This window comes from Mobula birostris, chromosome 12 (assembly GCF_030028105.1).
Source record: "Mobula birostris isolate sMobBir1 chromosome 12, sMobBir1.hap1, whole genome shotgun sequence".
NCBI lineage: Eukaryota > Metazoa > Chordata > Chondrichthyes > Myliobatiformes > Myliobatidae > Mobula > Mobula birostris.
In genome coordinates this window covers 92,359,639-92,379,695 of record NC_092381.1, presented here as the reverse complement: position 1 = coordinate 92,379,695, position 20,057 = coordinate 92,359,639, and the positions used below count along the sequence as shown (strand labels likewise).

General features: G+C 43.4%; 1 protein-coding gene across 1 annotated transcript in view; it reads left to right on the top strand.

Annotated features, from left to right (window-relative positions):
* pappa2 (pappalysin 2) overlaps positions 1–20,057 on the top strand; it is a 507,671-nt gene that overhangs the window by 182,998 nt on the left and 304,616 nt on the right. The window lies entirely within an intron of this gene.

Here is a 20,057-nt window from a genome sequence, read left to right as displayed (position 1 = left end):
TCGATCTCTCGGTCTCCACCTCTGGAGACAGACTGTCCACTGACATCTTCTACAAGCCCACTGACTCTCATAACTACCTCGACTATATCTCTTCCCACTCCGCCACATGCAAAAATGCCATTCCCTATTCCCAGTTCCTCCATCTCTGCCGCATCTGCTCCCAGGATGAGGCTTTCCGTTCCAGGACATCTCAAATATCCTCTTTCTTTAAGGATTGTGGTTTCCCTTCTACGGTGATCAATGAAGCCCTCACCCGCATCTCCTCCATTTCCTGCACTTCGGCCCTCACCCCGTCTTCCCACCACCACAACAGGGACAGGGTTCCCCTTGTCCTCACCTACCACCCCTCCAGCCTCTGGATCCAGCACATTATCCTGCGCAACTTCCGCCGCCTTCAACAGGACCCCACCACTAAGCACATCTTTCCCTCTCCACCCCTCTCCACTTTCCACAGGGATCGATCCCTCTGCGACTCACTTATCCGCACGTCCATTCCCACTGATCTCCCATCTGGCACTTATCCCTGTAAGCGTAAGTGCTACACCTGTCCCTACACCTCCTCTCTTGCCACCATTCAGGGCCCCAAACAGTCCTTCCAGGTGAGGCAACACTTCACTTGCGAATCTGTTGGGGTCATCTATTGCATTCAGTGCTCCCGGTGCGGCCTCCTCTACATCGGTGAAACCCGATGCAGATTGGGGAACCGCTTCGTCGAGCACCTCCACTCCGTCCGCCACAACAGACAGGATCTCCCGGTAGCCATCTACTTCAACTCTGCTTCCCATTCCGATTCAGATATGTCCATACATGGCCTCCTCTATTGCTAAACTCAGGTTGGAGGAGCAACACCTCATATACCGTCTAGGTACTCTCCAGCCCCTTGGTATGAACATAGAATTCTCCAACTTCTGGTAATTCCCTTCCCTCCCTTCCTCTATCTCTATTTCACATCACCTCCCTCATAGTTCCGCCTCCTCCTACTGCGCATTGTTCTCCTGCCAGTGACCTCCCTGCTTCCCCTCCCCCAGCCCTTCGTCTTTCAAATTACTGTATTTTTCAGCTACCAGCATTCTTCAAACCCTCCCCAAAGTTCTTCCTTCAGTCCTGACGAAGGGTTTCGGCCCGAAATGTCGACTAATCTTTTCAACTGATGCTGACTGACCTGCTGAGTTCCTCCAGCGCATTGTGAGTGTTCCTTTGACAACAGCATCTGCAGATTATTTTGTGTTTAATAGGACAATAACCAGATACTCTGATTTAAGGGATGAATACATACTAGGATGCAGAGTAACTGTTCTGCTCCCAGTATGTACAAATGTTTGTATTAAGAACACCCTTAACTACATTCCTGCTCTGCTCTTATTAAATATTTTACATTTATTGATGGTTCTAACAAGTCATCTGAAAGATGTTGCTTCTGACAGCACATTTCCCTAACAATATCACACTACCTAGGTTACTCCTCAAGAGTTGAACCTACAAGCTGTTGACACAGATTCTGAAACAAGGTTGGTGCTTTGAAACACCAGTGAATTGAACCAAGCATTAGCAGTAGGAAATAATTGTTCAGAAGTACAAACACTTGGTCGATACAGTGGCATTTCTAGTAGATCTGCCTCACTGCTCCACCAACAGAAGTTCACTCCTGACCTCGGGTGCTATTTGTGTGGAGATTTCATGCTCTCCTTGCAACTGCATGTCCTTCCTGTGAGTGCTTCAATTCCCTTCCACATCTGAGGGATATGTGCGTTAGTGGAACATAGAATGTGGAACAGGCCCTTCAGCCCACTATACAGTACTGAGCTTGGTGCAAATCTAAACTAATCCCATCTACCTGCACACAGTCAATATTCCTCTATTCCCTGCTATATTCTCTATTCTAGGTTGATACAAATTGCCCTTAGTGTGTGGGTGAGTGATGCATTTTGGGTAGAGCTGATAAGAAAGTGGGGAGAATAAAATGGGACAAGTACAGGATTAGTGCGCATACTGTCAGTGTGTGATGATTGGCATGGTGTTGGTGGGATGAGGGACCTGCTTGCACTGTGTATCATTAAATGTGAATATGTGTGTATCTGAGAGAGAGAGAGAGAACGAACTGCTTATTGTTGTGGAACCAGGGCATGCAGAGAAGCCATCCTCATATATCCAGGTAATAGTGGACATGGCCAGTGAATGGAGCAGAGGCAAGTGAAGTGGCCTAGCATCATCTGACTCTGGAAAGCTACGAAAAGCTAGCTTAGAATGTTTGTGGGTGAAACAGAAGAATGTAACGGGTCGGTAGAAGATAGATGCAAGGGGCAGGATAATACACACTGATAATGGCACTAAATGGAATCCCTTGGCCTGTATCCAGGGACAGGCAAGAGGGAAAAAGCAGGTAGTACAGACCACAAACAGGCTGTGGGTGGAGTGCTGCTTACAATTTTTTTGATGAAATAATACTTATTTGATGAGTATACAACGAAACTTCCAGGGATTGGTGTTTCATTCAATAGGATGCAGGAGTGACTTGACGGAACTCAAATTCTGTAGGCTTTTGCTGAGGAAGATGTTGAATTACAGGTTTCCATTTGTGGGAAGAAGCCCCTTATTGTACTTACTGTTGTGTTTGTGTTTCCTAAGCCTGGAAGCTGTTCAGGTTGTAAACAGAATGGAATATTCATTACAACGTCATAAGAGGTCTACAATACAGTAACAGAATGGGATCTTGTGTGTTAACCCTTCCCCACCCTGATCACCAGTGCTTCAGTCCTAAACATGTCTTCAACTACCCACCACTCTGGGATAACTCCATAGGAGAGACAAAAACATGGAGGAAAGTTCCCAGCAATTTTTGGATCAGCAATCTGGAGAACACTCATCGCAATACTGGCAACTTGGTGACTCTGAGCAGTAGAATTACTGGTTAAGTACCTAACAGGTTGACCAAAGTCCTTGGGTGAAAGCAAATTGCAATCCTTCCTTGGTCAGCCCTGTAGGTGAATTTCATTCCACACCATCACTGTTCAGTCACAATGATATTGAGTTACATTCAAACCCACAGCAGAGTGTAACTGGTGATGGTGTCATAAATACTGACTCTAGTGGTGTTCTGCACACCCTGAGAAAGCTATCAAATGCAGCAGTTCTTCTACATCTATTATTATACTTTCCTGCACAATCTCCTCCAATCCATTTAATGATTTGTTTTCTTGTTGAAAATGATAATAGAATGCTAATAGAATAAAGAATAAATGGAATAGAATAGAATAAATGCTAATAGAATAATAGAATAAAGGTAAAGCTTTCTATGGATTTGGAGGCCGAGGGAGAGGAGAGCGGACAAGGAGGATTTAAAGGTGATATGGTACAATGCTGATATTCCACACTCAGTACACTAGGTTTAGTGTGCAGTTTCAGGTGTCCATCGTGAAAAGGATCTGAAGTCATGTAACACAAAACCATTGAGGTGAAGCCAAAAGTGAGAGAGTTTTGCATTTTTAACAGATGTGAAAACGTGCCAAGAATCCGATGATTGCATTATAAACCATGAAAGGGTAAGAGGAGAAAAAATTACTTTATCCAATCAAAAATCTGTACTGAAATCACAAACTCAGGATTAGTAAATGCAAGAGACCTGAAGGAATGTTTTACATCTCCATCCAGTTAGATTTTTAGAGAGTGGGGGTTGGGTTTATGGTTTATGAGGCTGATGCATAGAAAAGGCACTGACTTGCTTTAGACAAGTCTCAATATTGACTTGCTGGTAAGCCCCTGACCCAAATTTAACCAACCTATCCTGTTGTACTGGCTGTGCATTGTGGAATAAACTATGTGCCGTCACACCCAATAAATGGCAGAGAATGTGTGGGCTGCTGGTCACTCGTGCCTATGTTTGACAGCTGTGAAGGACTTGGCATGCTTTTCCGAGTAGCCAGCAAGATCACTACTTCGGTGTTCCAGTGGGAGTTTCTTCTTGACTTACTGGGTGCAGAACTGCCTGTATCTCCCAGTGTGCAACAGTCTGTTTAACTTCACGAGTGATATAGAATAGGGAGTAGCTGTAACATAATCAAGCAGAAAACAATTGGCTGTAGCACCAGTGGGATTTGAACTCAGAGTCTGAGGCAAGAGTTCTGCCAATTCAGCCACAATACAAATCATCTGCCTCACTTACTATGTTACAATAGTTTATGCTTTTGGAACGGGGGAGAATCTCCTACAAGTCGCAAATCTATCTGGGATATCCTGCCCTGCTGTAGAAATACAAGTTCTTTTTTTGATTATTTAATTTAACGACAAAACAAACCTGATTTGGACAGCTGCTAAATGGAAATGAGATAGATTACCTTTGGAGAAACTTGAATCAATTACAAACTGAAGAATTATAACTTGCGATGGAGGCAGTTGGCTGTTGATATTGAGTAATGAGCATGGACACAGTTAGAAAACGTGCATTCAATATGACAGGCTACATTTTTGAATAAGATGAAAGGCTCTTTATTTAATATTAATCATAAGTTTTGGATTAATCATATCCCTAACCATTAGTACTTAAGGGATTCACTGAAGATTGTTCCAAGCAAACTCAAAAAAAAAACAAATTAAAAGTGAGTCAATAAGAATAATACGTAGACGATCTGGAGGTGCAGGGGATCTGATTTGGAGGAGCTATGGAAATGTGACAAAAATTGGCTAGAGTGGACAGGCAAAGTCAAACAAAAATGGTGTCTTTGGAAGCGTGCTTACTCTTGATGGTGGGTAAGGACCTGGTCGTCATTTGTGAGGTGCTCCTGGTGTTGCTGTGTGTGAGGCAAGGTGTGCCCTGACCCTGGCAGTCGCCTGAGCCATCTTTTGTTTCATCTTGAGATTCCAAGCTGGAGCTTGTTTGAGGGGCTGGATGCAATTGCCCCAAGAGAATGGTCAAAATAATGTACCCAATGTTGTTCTCATTCTAATAGCCACTTTTAAGTGTGGCTGAATCAGGCTGTGTATAGAAATGAAGTACATAAAGGCCAAATGTTACTGTGTACTGAGTTCCTACCTGTCCTAGTGTGGGCCTGGTCTTGTTGCTGCACAATGATCCATTCAGTTGGACTTAGTCGCACTACATCTCCTTCATAGAAAAAATATAGAAGAATTCCTTTGGGCTCTGTAGAGGAAAAACATGGTAGCTCCTGTGGGATGGTTTCCCAAGTAGACTGCCAAAATTATTTGGCAGAATGCCTCTTTGTCAGATCTTACCAACATGTAACAAGTCTTCACTTGGCTTGCTGTGAGAGGAGCCCTCTCTGTCAGATCCTTTGGAATCTCAATACAAATATATTCTGCCCTTGGAACAGTTATGATGCGGAAGGAACAATAGATCATCTCTGTGAATTGTGCTTTTCTAATGAAGATCTGGAAAAGGGATAGATACAAGGATCCTTGTCACAGTTCATTCCAAGCAGTTGTGTAACTGAGGTCTCTCTAATCTGTGGGCTGTGCCCAGTGTGATGCACACTGGTGCAGACATTAAATCCTGCTGGAAAACATCAACTTTGTAAAAGATGCACTTTGGTCTGCTCAAAAATTGCTGGACTTCAGGCATAAGGAGATGACCATAAATTAATATTGCCAACTGGCACATTCCAAGCTGCAGGCATATTTGCTGAGGAATGCACTGATGCCACTGGTCACTGAGCGCTTTTAACAGTCCCTTAATGCTAAAAGGATGTGTTGTATTGGTACTTTACGAACAGAATGTATTGATTTGATTACATTACGATTGACTATATTATATTTTCTGTATATATTTTATGAACAATTTTTTTTTGAAGTAGAAAAATATAATGTAAATAAAATCAGAAAGTAGTGGAGATGCTTAGCAAGTAGGGCAGCATCCATGAAGCGAGGAACAGAGTTAACATTTTAGATATATTGAATAAAATATTATAATTTTTTTAATGTGAGCTCTCTCCAATCAAACTGTTTTGCTTTCCCTTACCAGCCATCAAATAGGGCCATCTCACCTAGTCTGCAAACCTGGGGACCTTAGTTGGTGTGGAATAAGATTCTGCTTAGTTGGGGGACAGTTTGCAAGAGGGCTGGATGTGAGTTGTGAGTGAACAAAAGATGTCGCTAAACCTAACTTGTCTTCAAGTAAGGTATGGGAAGAAATCCTTCTTGTGGATAGAAATTTCTGCGATTCTCAATATTAAACATAAGCTTGAAACTTCACTGCAGTGTAAGGTACATTAGGATCATCATTCTAACCTCACTGAACTCTAACTGCTTATCTTCCTCTATCCCACTGCAGAACATGCTGGTTGCTTATTATATCCCAGTTCACTAAGTGCTCTCTGCTTCATTCAATTCTCTTCTGTTTTTTTTAGTGTAAAGCAAACTAAAACCCTCATTACAGCCAACATGCTATGCATGATTTAACTCCTTTAGGTATAAACAGCCACTGCCTTTCATCATGCATTTAGGTGCCTCACAAGAAGCTTGCAAGGGTGCAGAATGAATGTACACATGGGGCAACCTGAGAGGAAAGTCAAGCTGAAATCTCACCATATGTATATATTATTGTCACTGAGGTATTTCTCCGATTCAATATCTATATGTATTTATTACTGTGTATTCCACTATTAATACAGTTCTCAGTAATCAGTATTACGTGATTCTGTGAGGAGAGGAACACTGTAATGTTTCTGGTACATTGAACAAAAGCTTTCAGTTCTTATAATTCCATCCCCCCCCCGCCCCCGAATCAGAAAATCAAAAAAAAAAATCAAATGCTGGAAATCTACAACAAAACAAAATGTCAAATAAGGTGGATATACTCAGCTGATTGGGTCATATCTGTGAGGTAGAGATAATGTTTTAGCTCAAGGGTCCTTCCAAACTGGGAAGGAGACAAAAGAAGCTCGTTAACTGCAAGGAGGGTGGGATAGGGGGAATACCTCTGATCGGGAAAAACTGCGATGACCATGGGCATTAGCTATAAACACGGTTTTCTAGTCAGTGCAAGCACTTAGGGAATGAGAATGTGGGAGTTGCAAAATTTAGAGCAGGAACGTGTTCCCAGAAGGTCAGGCTAGGCATGTCCTTCAATGTCAGAGATTTAAAAAAAAGAGGAATTAAGAGGAAAGAAACAAGAAAGCTGAGCCAATATCACAGATGGATGACTGATCCAGACAGAGAAACCAAGTTACCTGATACTGTTGAACTCTAAAGTCCAGAAGGATGAGGTGCTGTTCCACAGGCTTGAATTGGATTTTATTGTAACGGTTCAGTGGAGCACAAATCAATAGGTCAGAGGGTCTGTTGGATGGAGAATTTAGGTGGCAGGCGATGGGAAGCTCATGGTCGTCCCTGGAGAATGAACACTGGTGTTCCACGAACTTCTTATTCAGAGATTGGTGGAGTCATTGACAGCATTTAAGAGGAATCTAGACAAGCACCTGAATGACTCAGGTATAGGAGGATGTGAACCATATACCAGAAGGTGAGATTAATACGGATGGGAACCCACTGGTCAGTGTGGATGTAGTGGGCTGAATAGCCTTTATCTATGCTGTATGATTCCATAATTAATCAAAAGGCCTGAAATTTGGAGATTCTGAGTTCTGGAGAAGAACTGGTGTTTGAAAATTTGAATTCAATTCGGGGAAATTCAGAAAATGTTGCTATCTGCACTCAGTGGCCACTTTACTAGGTACACCTGTACACCTGCTTGCTAGTGCAAAATCTAATCATCCAGTTATGTAGCAACAACTTAATTCATAAAAACATACAGACGTGGTCAAGAGATTCATTTGTTGTTCAGAGCAAACTTCACAATTGGGCAGAAACGTTGACCATGGAGTGATTGTTGGTCCCATTCGGGGTGGTTTGAGTATCTCAGAAACTACTGATCTCCTGGGGTTTTCACACACAACAATGTCTGGAGTTTCAAGAGAATGGTGTGAAAACAAGATCACCAGTGACTAACAGTTCTGTGGGAGAAAATGGCTTGTTAATGAGAGAGATCAGAGGAGAATGGCCAGACTGGCTCAAGCTGACAGGAGTGTGGCTGTAACTCAACTAGCCATACTTTCCAACAGTGGTGTGCAGAAGAGCGTCTCTGAATGCACAACACATCAAACAGCAGCAGGAGACCTCGAACATACACTCAGCGTTTATTAACAGTGAGCAAGGCTGTTGAATTATCATTAGGGCCAAGTGAAATTGGAAGTAAGAACAGAAAATTCTGGAAACTCTCAGCAAGTCAGGTTGCAGCTGTGGAGGGAGAAACAGTAATGTTTCAGGTGAAAACCCTTCATCAAAGCTGGTCACAGGTTTGAAAAGCTAACTGTCTCTCTTTGAACAGATGCTGCCGGAATTGTTGAGTGTTTTCATTATTTTCTATTCTCCTTTTAGGCTTTTGGCATCTGCAAGTAATTTTCACTTTCATTTGGTTCACTAAAATCTGTTACGTAAAAAAACCTTACTGTATTCCCTGGTCTGGGTAACTTTTACAGCAACTTGGATAGAAAAATTTAGAAAGAGGATCCCAATCTTTACTTATGCCGTGGACCCCTACCTTTAACAAAGGGTCCATGGACCCAGGTTGGGAACCCCTGATTTAGAGGGATTTGGCAGGCATATGGGACAAGCTTAGGTGGGCTTCTTGGTTGGCATGAATGGGTTGGGCTGAAAAGCCTGTTTCTGTGCCGTTTGACTCTATAATTCAACAAGTCAAGTTTATTGTCATATTTACAAGTATAATAAGCTACAGGCAAACTGAAAAACTTATGTGCAACAACATCACAGGCACATAAATTCAGACCCTTCCTGTTCTGTGGAATGTCCCCTAAGACATTAAATGTTTAAAAGGGGGAGAAGCCATCACAGTGGACAATAAGGTGAGAAGTTTTCATAGCACCATAACACTATAAAACACAGAAGCAGAATTAGGCCATTTGGCCCATCAAGTCTATCCCACGAGTCTTTCCAGCCATTCGACCATATCTGACCTTTTTTCCCTCCAACTCTATTCTCCTGCCTTGTCCTTGTAAATCTTAATGGGTTTATTAATCAAGAACTTATTAACCTTTGATTTAAATATACCCAAATGACTTGGCCTCTATAGCAGTCTGTGACAGTGAATTCCACAGATTCGCCACTCTCTCGCTGAAGAAATTCCTTTTCATCTCTGTTCTAAAGGGATGTCCTTCTTTTCTGAAGCTGTGTCCTCTGGTCCTAGCTTCTGCTACAATTGGAAACATCCCCTCTACATCCACTCTATCTGGGCCTTTCAATATTCAGTAGGTTTCAATGAGATTCCCACTCACTCTTCTAAACTTCAATGAGTACAGGCCAAGAACCATCAGATCTTACTCATGCAGTAACCTTTTAATTCTTGGGATCATTCCTGTAAACATCCTTTGGACCCTGTCCAATGCCAACACATCCTCTCTTAGACAAGAGAAAATCTGCAGATGCTGGAAATCTGAGCAACACACACAAAATGCTGGAAGAACTCAGCAGGCCAGGCAGCATCTATGAAAAAGAGTAAAGTTGACGTTTGGGGCCAAGACTCCTCATCAGAACTGGTTCTGATGAAGGATCTCGGCCTGAAACATTGACGGTTTACTCTTTTCCGCAGGTGCTGCCTGGCTTGCTGAGTTCCTCTAGCATTTTGTGTGCATTGCTTTGTGCCTTTGTACCTTGTCAAAAGCCTTCTGATAGGCCAAATAAACAAGATCCACTCACTCTCCTCTGTTTTTCCTGCCTGTTATTTCATCAAAGGATTCCAACAGGTTTGGCAGGTAATATTTTCCCTTAAGGAAATCATGCTGATTTCCACCTGTTTTATCATGTGCCACTCAGCAACCTGAAACCTCATCTTTAATAATGGACTCCAACATCTTAGCACCCACTGGTCAGGTTAACTGGCGTATCATTTCTTGTCTTTTGTCTGCCTCCCTTCTTAAAGAATGATGTGATAGTTGCAATTTTCCAGTCCTCTGGAGCCATATTAGAATCTAGTTTCTTGAAAGATCACGACTAATACCTCCACAATCTATTCAGCCACAGTTGCTTCATCCTCCCTTTAAAATGCTGCTACTTCTTTGGGTTGAACCAATTTTGCATCTTCTGAATTACTCCCAGAAATTTCAGCCATTGCTGCTCTGCCATCATTCCCGCTAGTGTGACCTTCCAATCAACTTTGACCAGCTCTTCTCTCATGATTCTGTAGTTACCTTTACTCCATGATAATACTGAAACATCTGATTTTAGCTTCTCCCTCTCAAGCTGCAGGGCAAATTCTATCATGTTATGATCATTGCCTCTTATGAGTACCTTAAGCTTCTGAATTCAATCTGGTTCATTAAACAACACCAAATCCAGAATTGTCTTTTCCCTGGTGGGCTAGAACGCAAGCTACTCTAAAAAGCTATCTCATAAACATTCTATGAATTCCTTCCCCTGGCATGCAGCAGCAACATAATTTTTCTAGTCTGCTTGCATATTGAAATTTCCCATGACCATCAAAACATTGCCCTTTTTACAGGCCTTTTCTATATCCTGTTGCAATCTGTACCCCACATCTTGGCTACTGTTCAGAGGCCTGTATATAATTCTCATTCGGGTCTTTTTACCCTCGCTGTTTCTTAACTCTACCCACAAAGGATTCTGGATCGTCTGATCCTATATCACTTCTTTCACAGGATAAGATTTTATTTTTTACCAACAGAGCCACCCCACCCCCTCTGTTACCTGCCTGAACTTTCAATATTATATGCATCCTTGGATGCTTAACTCCCAGCTGTTATCTTCTTTCAACCACGACTCAGTGATGCCCACACATCATACCTGCCAATTTCTAACTACGCTGTAAGTTCATCTACCTTATTTTGTACACTGTATGCATTGAGATATAGCACTTTATAGTCCGGCATTCACCTCTCTTCGTTTCACTCTTTTCGTTTAAAGCCCTATCCACAGCCCTTGTTTGTAATCCCAGATCTTGGTTCCAGCAAAGTTTATGTTCCATTGGAACAGCTCCCTCCTTCCCCAATACTGGGGCCAATGTCTCACAAATTCAAGCCCACTTCTCCCACCCAGTTTTCCATCCACACATTCACACCCCAACAATGAAAGGAAAGGAAGATGCTGTTGGCTAACACCCGATAAGATGAAGGAAAATTTTTAAAAAAGTGGATATTGGAAATCTGAAACAAAAACAGAAAATGCTGGACACAACTGAATGTCATCAGCATCAGTGGAACTGTAATTGATGTGAAATGTTGCCTGACCTACTGAGTGTTTCCAGCACTCTCTGATTGTATAATTATGACTGTAGTGAAAGAGTGTAGTTGTAGCCACAAGTGACAGCAGGTGTTGGAATCCAGAGTAAAACACCAATAGCTGGACGAACTCAGTGTTGGGCAGTGTCTGTGGGGCAGAAGGAATCATCATTTTTCTCGACCCAACATATCAACAATTCCTTTTGCTCCACAGATACTGCTTGACCTACTGAGTTCCGTCAGCAGTTTACTTTTCGGTGTAGTTTGCATTTGGACCAGTTACATGTTGGCATTGAGAGAAGGATGCACTGTACAATTTGGTTATACCCTTAGATCTGCACAAACTGTGCGTCACCTACTGGTTGGCGTGTTTCTGTGCATGTTGTAATAATACTAGTGAGAATTGCGAGCAAGTTCAAATAAAACTCTGGGTTGCCTCATCTCAGGCCAATTGAAAACACATTTTCTGGCTTGGCTCTTACTGTGGTATTGGTTTCCAGACACTAATGTCAACCTCGATTGTAGTAAGTTTTCCCTGAAACTATTTTGTAAACACACAGGAGGCCTTGGGAACACTTTGTTATGTTTGCATAATTGACCACAGAGGACCAGATCTTCAGTTGTTTATACTAAAAGCCTGGAACTGCTAGCTTCATTTGTATCTTTAGGGAATGACCTGCTAATGTATGTCCCTGTGGAGAACTCCCATTCAGAGGCTGTTATATTTATGACTCTCTTTTATTACTTCTGTTGATATCTCCTGTTTGAAGGGAAACCCTAGCTAAAACATCAAATTGAGAAAAGCTCCACTGTTTTTTTAATGAAAATGAATGAAGGGGCAATACCTGCAATGCAGGAAGGATCAGGCAGGAACTGGAAGATCTGTTACACCTCCAATGTAGCTTTGAAGGCTGTAAGATGTATCTGCATACAAACACACAAAAGAGCAAGAACCTGCATTTGTATATTGTCAGTCACATCCTCTTGACATCTGAAATTAGTTTTTAGTGAATGATGTACTTTAGTCTCAGAGTCACAGAGAAATACACCACAGAAACAGACCCTTCAGTCCACTAACTAACCTTCAAACATCTACGGACACTAATCCTACATTATTGCCAAGTTTTTATTCTCCCCACATTTTCAATATTTTCAGTTGCTCCTACCTACCCCCACAAACCCCAAACACATTCGACCACTCACCTACTGTACACACTGGGGGCAACTTACTGTGGCCACTTAACCTATAAAGCTGTAGGTCTTTGGGATGTGTATGGAAACTGAAACACTTGGTGGAAACTCCATGCGGTTAATGCCCAGGGTGGGTGGACAAAGGAGAGGCATTTACTTGGATTTTCAGAAGGCATTTGATAGGATGCTGCACCTGAGGCTGCTTAACAAGATAAAATCCTATGTTGTTACAGGAAAGATACTGACATGGATAGAGGATTGGCTGACAGGCAGGAGGTAGTGAGTGGGACTAAAAGGAACCTTTTCTGGTTAGCTGCCAGTGACGTGTGGTGTTCCTCAGGGGTCACTATTGGGATTGCTACTTTCACATTGTTTGTCAATGATTTGGATAATGGAATTGATGGCTTTGTGGCAAAGTTTGTGGATAATACAAAGATAGGTGGAGGGGTAGGTAGAGCTGAGGAAGCAATGTGATTGCAGCAGGACTTATAGAAATTGGAAGAATGGGCAAAAGAGTGACAGATAGAATACAGAGTTGGGAAATGTACGATAATGCATTTTGGTAAAAGGAACAATAGTGTGGACCATTATCTAAATGGGGAGAAGGTTCAAACATCAGAGGTGCAGAGGGACTTGGGAGTCCTCATGCAAGACTCCCAGAAGGTTAATTTACAGGTTGAGTCAGTGGTAAAGAAGGCAAGTGCAATGTTGGCATTTATTTCAAGGGAAATAGAATATAAAAGCAAGGAGATAATGCTGAAGCTTTGTAACACGCTAGTCAGGTAGCATTTGGAGTATTGTCAGCAGTTTTGGGCTCCTTATCTCAGAAAGGATGTGTTGTCATTGGAGAGAGTCCAGAGGAGTTTCACAAGGATGATTCTGGGAATGAAGGGGTTAACATGAGGAGCATTTGGCAGCTTTGGACCTGTACTCACTGGAATTTAGAAGAATGTGGGGGGGGGTGTAGGGGAGGACCTTGTTGAAACCTATTGAATGCTGAAAGGACTAGATAGGGTGGATGTGGAGAGGATGCTTCCGATGGTGGGGTATCCAGAACTAGAGGGCACAGCCTCAAAATTGGGTGGCAACATTTTAGAACAGAGGTAAGGAGGAATTTGTTTAGCCGGAGCATAGTGAATCTGTGATGGAGACCAAGTCTGTGGGTATATTTAAGGCAGAATTTGATTGTTTCCTGATCGATCAGGGCATCAAAGGATATGGCAAGAAGGCAGGTGTAAGGGGTTGAGTGGGATCTGGGATCAGCCACGATGGAATGGCCTAATTCTGCTCCGATGTCTAAGGTCATTATTCAACCTGGGTCAGTACTGGTGCTGAGAGGGAGCAACTGTAATAGCTGTACCAACATCCTGCCATTTTGAATTGTTGTTACCAGTGTAATTTAGGACATGAAGCTTCTCAAAGTGAACGACCACAAAAGAATGTGATTATGACCCTGTTTTTATGATCGTCCTCAACACTGAGGAGAATTCTTCAGCTCTTCAAAATCTATCTGAGGAGTCTGCACTTCCTGAGGTGTATCAGAGCTTTAGGACTGTACTGCATTGTCAGGCTGGAGAAGGTGCTCAGCTCAGAACCTCTTAACTCAAGTGGGAATGCCACACTGAACCAGGCCCCATTGTCGACCAGATGAGTCTAGTTTACAGTATTCAGTTCTCTGTGGGAAGTTTTGCTGCTGATTTGACCTGCAGCCAAGCTTCCTCCTGAGATTTTGAATAAAGGGCTTGAACTTGGTTCAAAATGTGAAAGTTGGTTAGCATCCCAGATTGGCAAGATATCTGTATCTGGTTCAAGCAACGTAATTTATTTACTGTGGCACAGCATGGAATACCCCCTTCATGCCACGCCACTTAGCAATCCCTCAATTTAATCCTAGCCTAATCACAGGACAATTTATAATGCCCAATTGACCAGCAACCAGTATGTCTTTGGACTGTGGGAGGAAACCAGAGCATGTGGAGGAAAACCAGGAAGTAATGGGGAGAACGTACAAGTTCCTTCCAGGCAGCGGTGGGAATTGAAGTCCAGTTACTGGTTCTGTAAAGCATTGTGCTAACCACTACACTGTCGAGCTGCCCTGGTAGTGAATCAGTCTATTCATTGGCACCAAACTAACAAAGTATTTACACATAGTGCAAAATAATCTGTGGCCATATCTTTTCATTGCTGACCCGTGATAAACTGCCCATATTAACATAATGCAGGTGTCCTAGGGCCAAATTGCTGTAGGCCTTTTGCAGTATGAGGCCTATGGGTCAGAAGAAGCCCATGTCCATGAAGATCTTGAAATTATTTGACAGCTGTCAAAAAAGCTGAATATTTTTAACATTCAGGTACGTTAAAACATTTCTCAAATCTGTTAAAAAGAAATTACCTATTTTAATTCTTTTTAATAGGACACAAAAATACATGAAGCTGCTTGTTACTTGTAGGTTTTAAAAAAGGATTTCAAAAAGGGCAGAATTAATTAAAATTTGCTCTGTTGCGCCTAAAATGCTACCAGTGAACAAGACCTCCTTTTAAGTGAATATTCAATAGAGATGCTTCATTGGATCCAACCTGGGATGACTTGTGGACTGATTCCTTGGCTGGTGGGTGAAACCATTTCACTGCAAAGCTGAGGCCCATAAAATGTGAAAGAATTGGGTTGAGGATTCAGTTGGAATCAAGTGTTTCTAACTAAATCTATTGCCTGTCATTACACATCCACCAATGCACTGCAGTGACTGGAAGAGAAATTGAGGAATAATCATTTTGCTCTCCCCGCAGGTGGCTTCTCTGCTGGGAATTCTGGATGACTCAAATTATTTGGTCACTTTTACTGTGTAGGCAAACAATGCCTGAAGTCATGCAGTTTATATTTCAGCAGGAACAGAGGCATGCAGCCTGACCTGAGGCTTTGGACATTTGATTCAGTGACTCAGAGCCAACCATAAAATCAAATGTGGGTCTCCACAGGCCTTTGAAGCCAAGAATCATTTCTGCTTTGATCTGATCCCTGCACTTCAATATACAATTGCTGGTCAAATATTATTACTTTGACCTACTACTGTTCTGCAGAATACAGTATCACAGAATGACTGAAGACATTGAGGATTTGGCACAGAAGGAGACTTAAAGCCACAGCAGATCAGTAGGAAAGTTTGTGGGCCAGAAGGTCTATTTATTTTCTTATTATGTTCTGGTATGATACAGCAGAGAAAGAAACCACTTGGTCAATACAGAGTCATAAAGCGTGGAAATGAAGACCTGCAGCCCAATAAGTCAGTGCTGACCATCAAGCATCCAGTTACACTAATCCTGTTTTATTTTTACCACTGTGCCTTCATCTCCTTCACATTCTATCACTGTTCTGTGTATTTGGGACAATTTTCAAGTAGCCAATCCACTGCCAACCTGCATACCTTTGGGATGAGAGATGAAAATGGAGCATCTGGAGGGTGCAGTGAGAATGTGCAGACTCCGCACTGATTGCTCCTGGGGTCAATATTGAACCCATGTCTTTGAAGCTGTGAGGAATGGCTCAACTAGCTGGGTCACTGTGCCATCCACCAACATAGCCAGCATTGAACACATTATTAAATTGGTCTCATTACCCTAATTTTGACCCTTAACCCTGAAAAGTTCTCACTTTAAATAAATTATCTAAAGCAGCACACACAAAACGCTGAACGAACCCAACAGTTCAAGCAGCATCTATGGAAAAGCGTAAACGGTCAACGTTTCTAGCCGAGACCCTTCTTCAGGACTGAGAAGGAAGGGGGAGATGCCAGAATAAAAAATGTGGGGGGAATGAAAGGAGGCGAGCTGGAAGGTGAAAGGTGAAACCAGGTATGTGGGAAAGGTCAAGCGCCAGAGAAGAAGGAATCTGATAGGAGAGGAGAGTGGACAATAGGAGAAAGGGAAGGAGCAGAGGACCCAAGGGAAAGTAATAGGCAGGCACGAAGAAGTAAAAGGTGAGAGTGGGGAATTTGGGGGGGGGGTGGGTGTGATTTGTTCCCCAGAAGGAAAAATCAGTATTCATGCTATTAGGTTGGAGAATGACCTAATTGCCTTTTGAGAGGAGCAAGTGAATTTCCTCCACTTTCCTGTCAGATGATGTTTTCCTGGCCATGATACATAGAACACAGAGTACAGAATACTGACAGGCTCTTCGGCCCACCATGATGCCAGATTAATCTAAACCTGTTTGCATGCATATGATCTATACTCCTCTGTTCCATGCACGCTTATGTGCCTCTCTAAGTGCCTCTTAAATGCCACTATTGTACAGTCCCTGGTTCCATCACCACCCTTGGCAGTGCCTTCCGGGCACCTACCACTCAAGTATAAAAAAACTTAGAAAAGCACATATGTAAATTTTCTTCCTTTAGCCTTCAAGCTATGTCCTCTAGTATTTGACAATTCTGTCCTGGTTTAAGGACTCTCACTATTTCACCTATCTATGTCCGTCTTAATTTTACAAACTTCTGAGTTCTGCTCTCAGCCTCCAACTGAGAAAACAATCTTGTTTTGCTGAATCTCTTCTATGAGTGAAACATTTCGAATCCAGGCAGCATCCTGGTGAGTCTTTTCTGCACCCTTTCTTAAGCCTCCACATTTTTCCTGTAATAGAGTGAACAAAACTGCTCACAATAGTCCAAGTGCAGCTTACTAAAGTTATATACATCTGTAACATGGCTTGCTGACTCTTATACAGACAGACAAACATACTTTATTGATCCCGAGGGAAATTGAGTTTCATTACAGTTGCACAAACCAAGAATAGAATATAAATATAGCAATATAAAACCAAAAATAATTAAATAATAATATGTAAATTATGCCAGATGGAAACAAGTCCAGGACCAGCCTATTGGCTCAGGGTGTCTGACCCTCCAAGGGAGGAGTTGTAAAGTTTGATGGCCACAGGCAGGAATGACTTCCTATGATGCTCAGTGTTGCATCTCAGTGGAATGAGTCTCTGGCTGAATGTACTCCTGTGCCCACCCAGTACATTATGTAGTGGATGGGAGACATTGTCCAAGATGGCATGCAACTTGGACAGCATCCTCTTGTCAGACACTACCATCAGAGAGTCCAGTTCCATCCCCACAACATCACTGGCCTTACGAATGAGTTTGTTGATTCTGTTGGTGTCAGCCTGCTGCCCCAGCACACAACAGCAAACATGATAGCACTGGCCACCACAGACTTGTAGAACATCCTCAGCATCGTCCGACAGATGTTAAAGGACCTCAGTCTCCTCAGGAAATAGAGACGACTCTGACCCTTCTTGTAGACAGCCTCAGTGTATTTTGACCAGTCCAGTTTATTGTCAATTCATATCCCCAGGTATTTGTAATCCTCCACCATGTCCACACTGACCCCCTGGATGGAAACTGGGGTCAGCGGTGCCTTAGCCCTCCTCAGGTCCACCACCAGCTCCTTAGTCTTTTTCACATTAAGCTGCAGACAATTCTGCTCACACCATGTGACAAAGTTTCCTACCATAGCCCTGTACTCAGCCTCATCTCCCTTGTTGGTGCATCCAACTATGGCAGAGTCATCAGCAAACTTCTGAAGATGACAAGACTCTGTGCAGTAGTTGAAGTCCGAGGTGTAGATGATGAAGAGGAAGGGAGACAAGACAGTCCCCTGTGGAGCCCCAGTGCCGCTGATCACTCTGTCTGACATACAGTGTTGCAAGCACACGTACTGTGGTCTGCCAGTTAGGTAATCAAGAATCCATGACACCAGGAAAGCATCCACCTGCATCGCTGTCAGCTTCTCCCCCAGCTGAGCAGGGTGGATGGTGTTGAACGCACTGGAGAAGTCAAAAAACATGACCCTCATAGTGCTCGCTGGCTTGTCCAGGTGGGCGTAGACATGGTTCAGCAGGAAGACGAAGGCATCCTGAACTCCTAGTCGGGGCTGGTAGGTGAATTGGAGGGGGTCTAAGTGTGGCCTGACCATAGGCTGGAGCAGCTCCAGAACAAGTTTCTCCAGGGTCTACATGATGTGGGAGGTCAATGCCACCGGTCTGTAGTCATTGAGACTGCTGGGGCGCGGCGTCTTCAGCACAGGGACGAGGCAGGACATCTTCCACAGCACAGGAACCCTCTGGAGACTCAGGCTCAGGTTGAATACATGGCGAAGTACTCCACATAGCTGAGGGGCACAGGCTTTGAGCACCCTGGTACTGACACCATCCGGTCCTGCAGCCTTGCTTGGGTTGAGACGTTTCAGCTGTCTTCTCACCTGTTCAGCTGTGAAGCCCACCGTGGTGGTTTCATGTGGGGAAGGGGTGTAGTCATGAGAGCAGGGTGGGGGGCTGTGAGGAGGGGTAGGAGGGGAGAGTGGAGTATGTGTTGGTTTGGGGCCAACAACAGATGAATCATGTGGGGGATGGGCAGGGGCCACAATGTCAAATCTGTTTAAGAACAGGTTAAGTTCGTTGGCCCTGTCCACACTGCCTTCAGCTCCTCTGTTGCTAGTTTGCCGGAACCCAGTGATGGTCCTCATCCCACTCCAGACCTCTCTCATGTTGTTCTGCTGGAGTTTCCACTCAAGCTTCCTCCTATATCTGTCTTTAGCCTCTCTGATCCTGGCTTTCAGGTCCTTCTGTATTGTCCTCAGCTTCTCCCTATTTCCATCTCTAAACACCCTCTTTTTAGCATTCAGGATGTCCTTAATGTCCTTTGTCACCCATGGCTTGTTATTTGAATAACTAAGGACAGTTCTTGCCGGAACATTACAGTCCACACAGAAGTTGATGTAATCAGTGATGCACTCTGTGAGCCCATCAATATCCTCTCCATGTGGCTCACAGAGTGTCTGCCAGTCTGTCACCTCAAAACAACCCTGGAACGCCTCATAAGCCTCCGACCATTTCTTCACTGTCCTCGAGGTTGCAAGTTTACTCTTCACCAGAAGCACGTAACATGGTTTGAGATGCACCAAGTTGTGATCTGACCTTCCCAATGGTGGGAGGGGAGAGGAGCTGTATGCATCCTTAACGTTAGCGTACATCAATCCTGAGTCCTCTCCCCTCTGGTTGTACAGCTCACATACTGCGTGAAGTTGGGCAGTGTTCTAGCCATGGTAACATGGTTGAAGTCACCCAAGATGGTAATGAGGGCACTCGGGTGCTGGGTTTGTAATCTGGCTATGACGGTGTAAATGATTTTACATGCCGACGTCGTGTTGGCAGAGGGAGGGATGTACACAACAACGACAACTGCATGCGAGATTTCCCTTGGCAAATAATATGGCCAGAGTCCAACAGCAAAAAGTTCAATATCCGGGCTACAACCACATTCCTTGATCGTAATATGACCAGGATTGCACCAACTGTTGTTAACCAGAACAGCAAACCCCCCTCCTTTATGCTTACCGCTCTCAGTGCAATTCCAGTCAGCCCGAATGGTCTGGAAGCCCTCTATGGAAATGTTTTGGTCGGGTATGTCCTCGTGCAGCCACGTTTCAGTAAAACACATAACATTGCTCTACCGAAATGTTCTCTGACTCCTGGCTAGTGCCGTCAATTCGTCCATTTTTTTACCCAGCGATCTCACATTGCCCATATTCGATGCTCCAACTGATCAACTG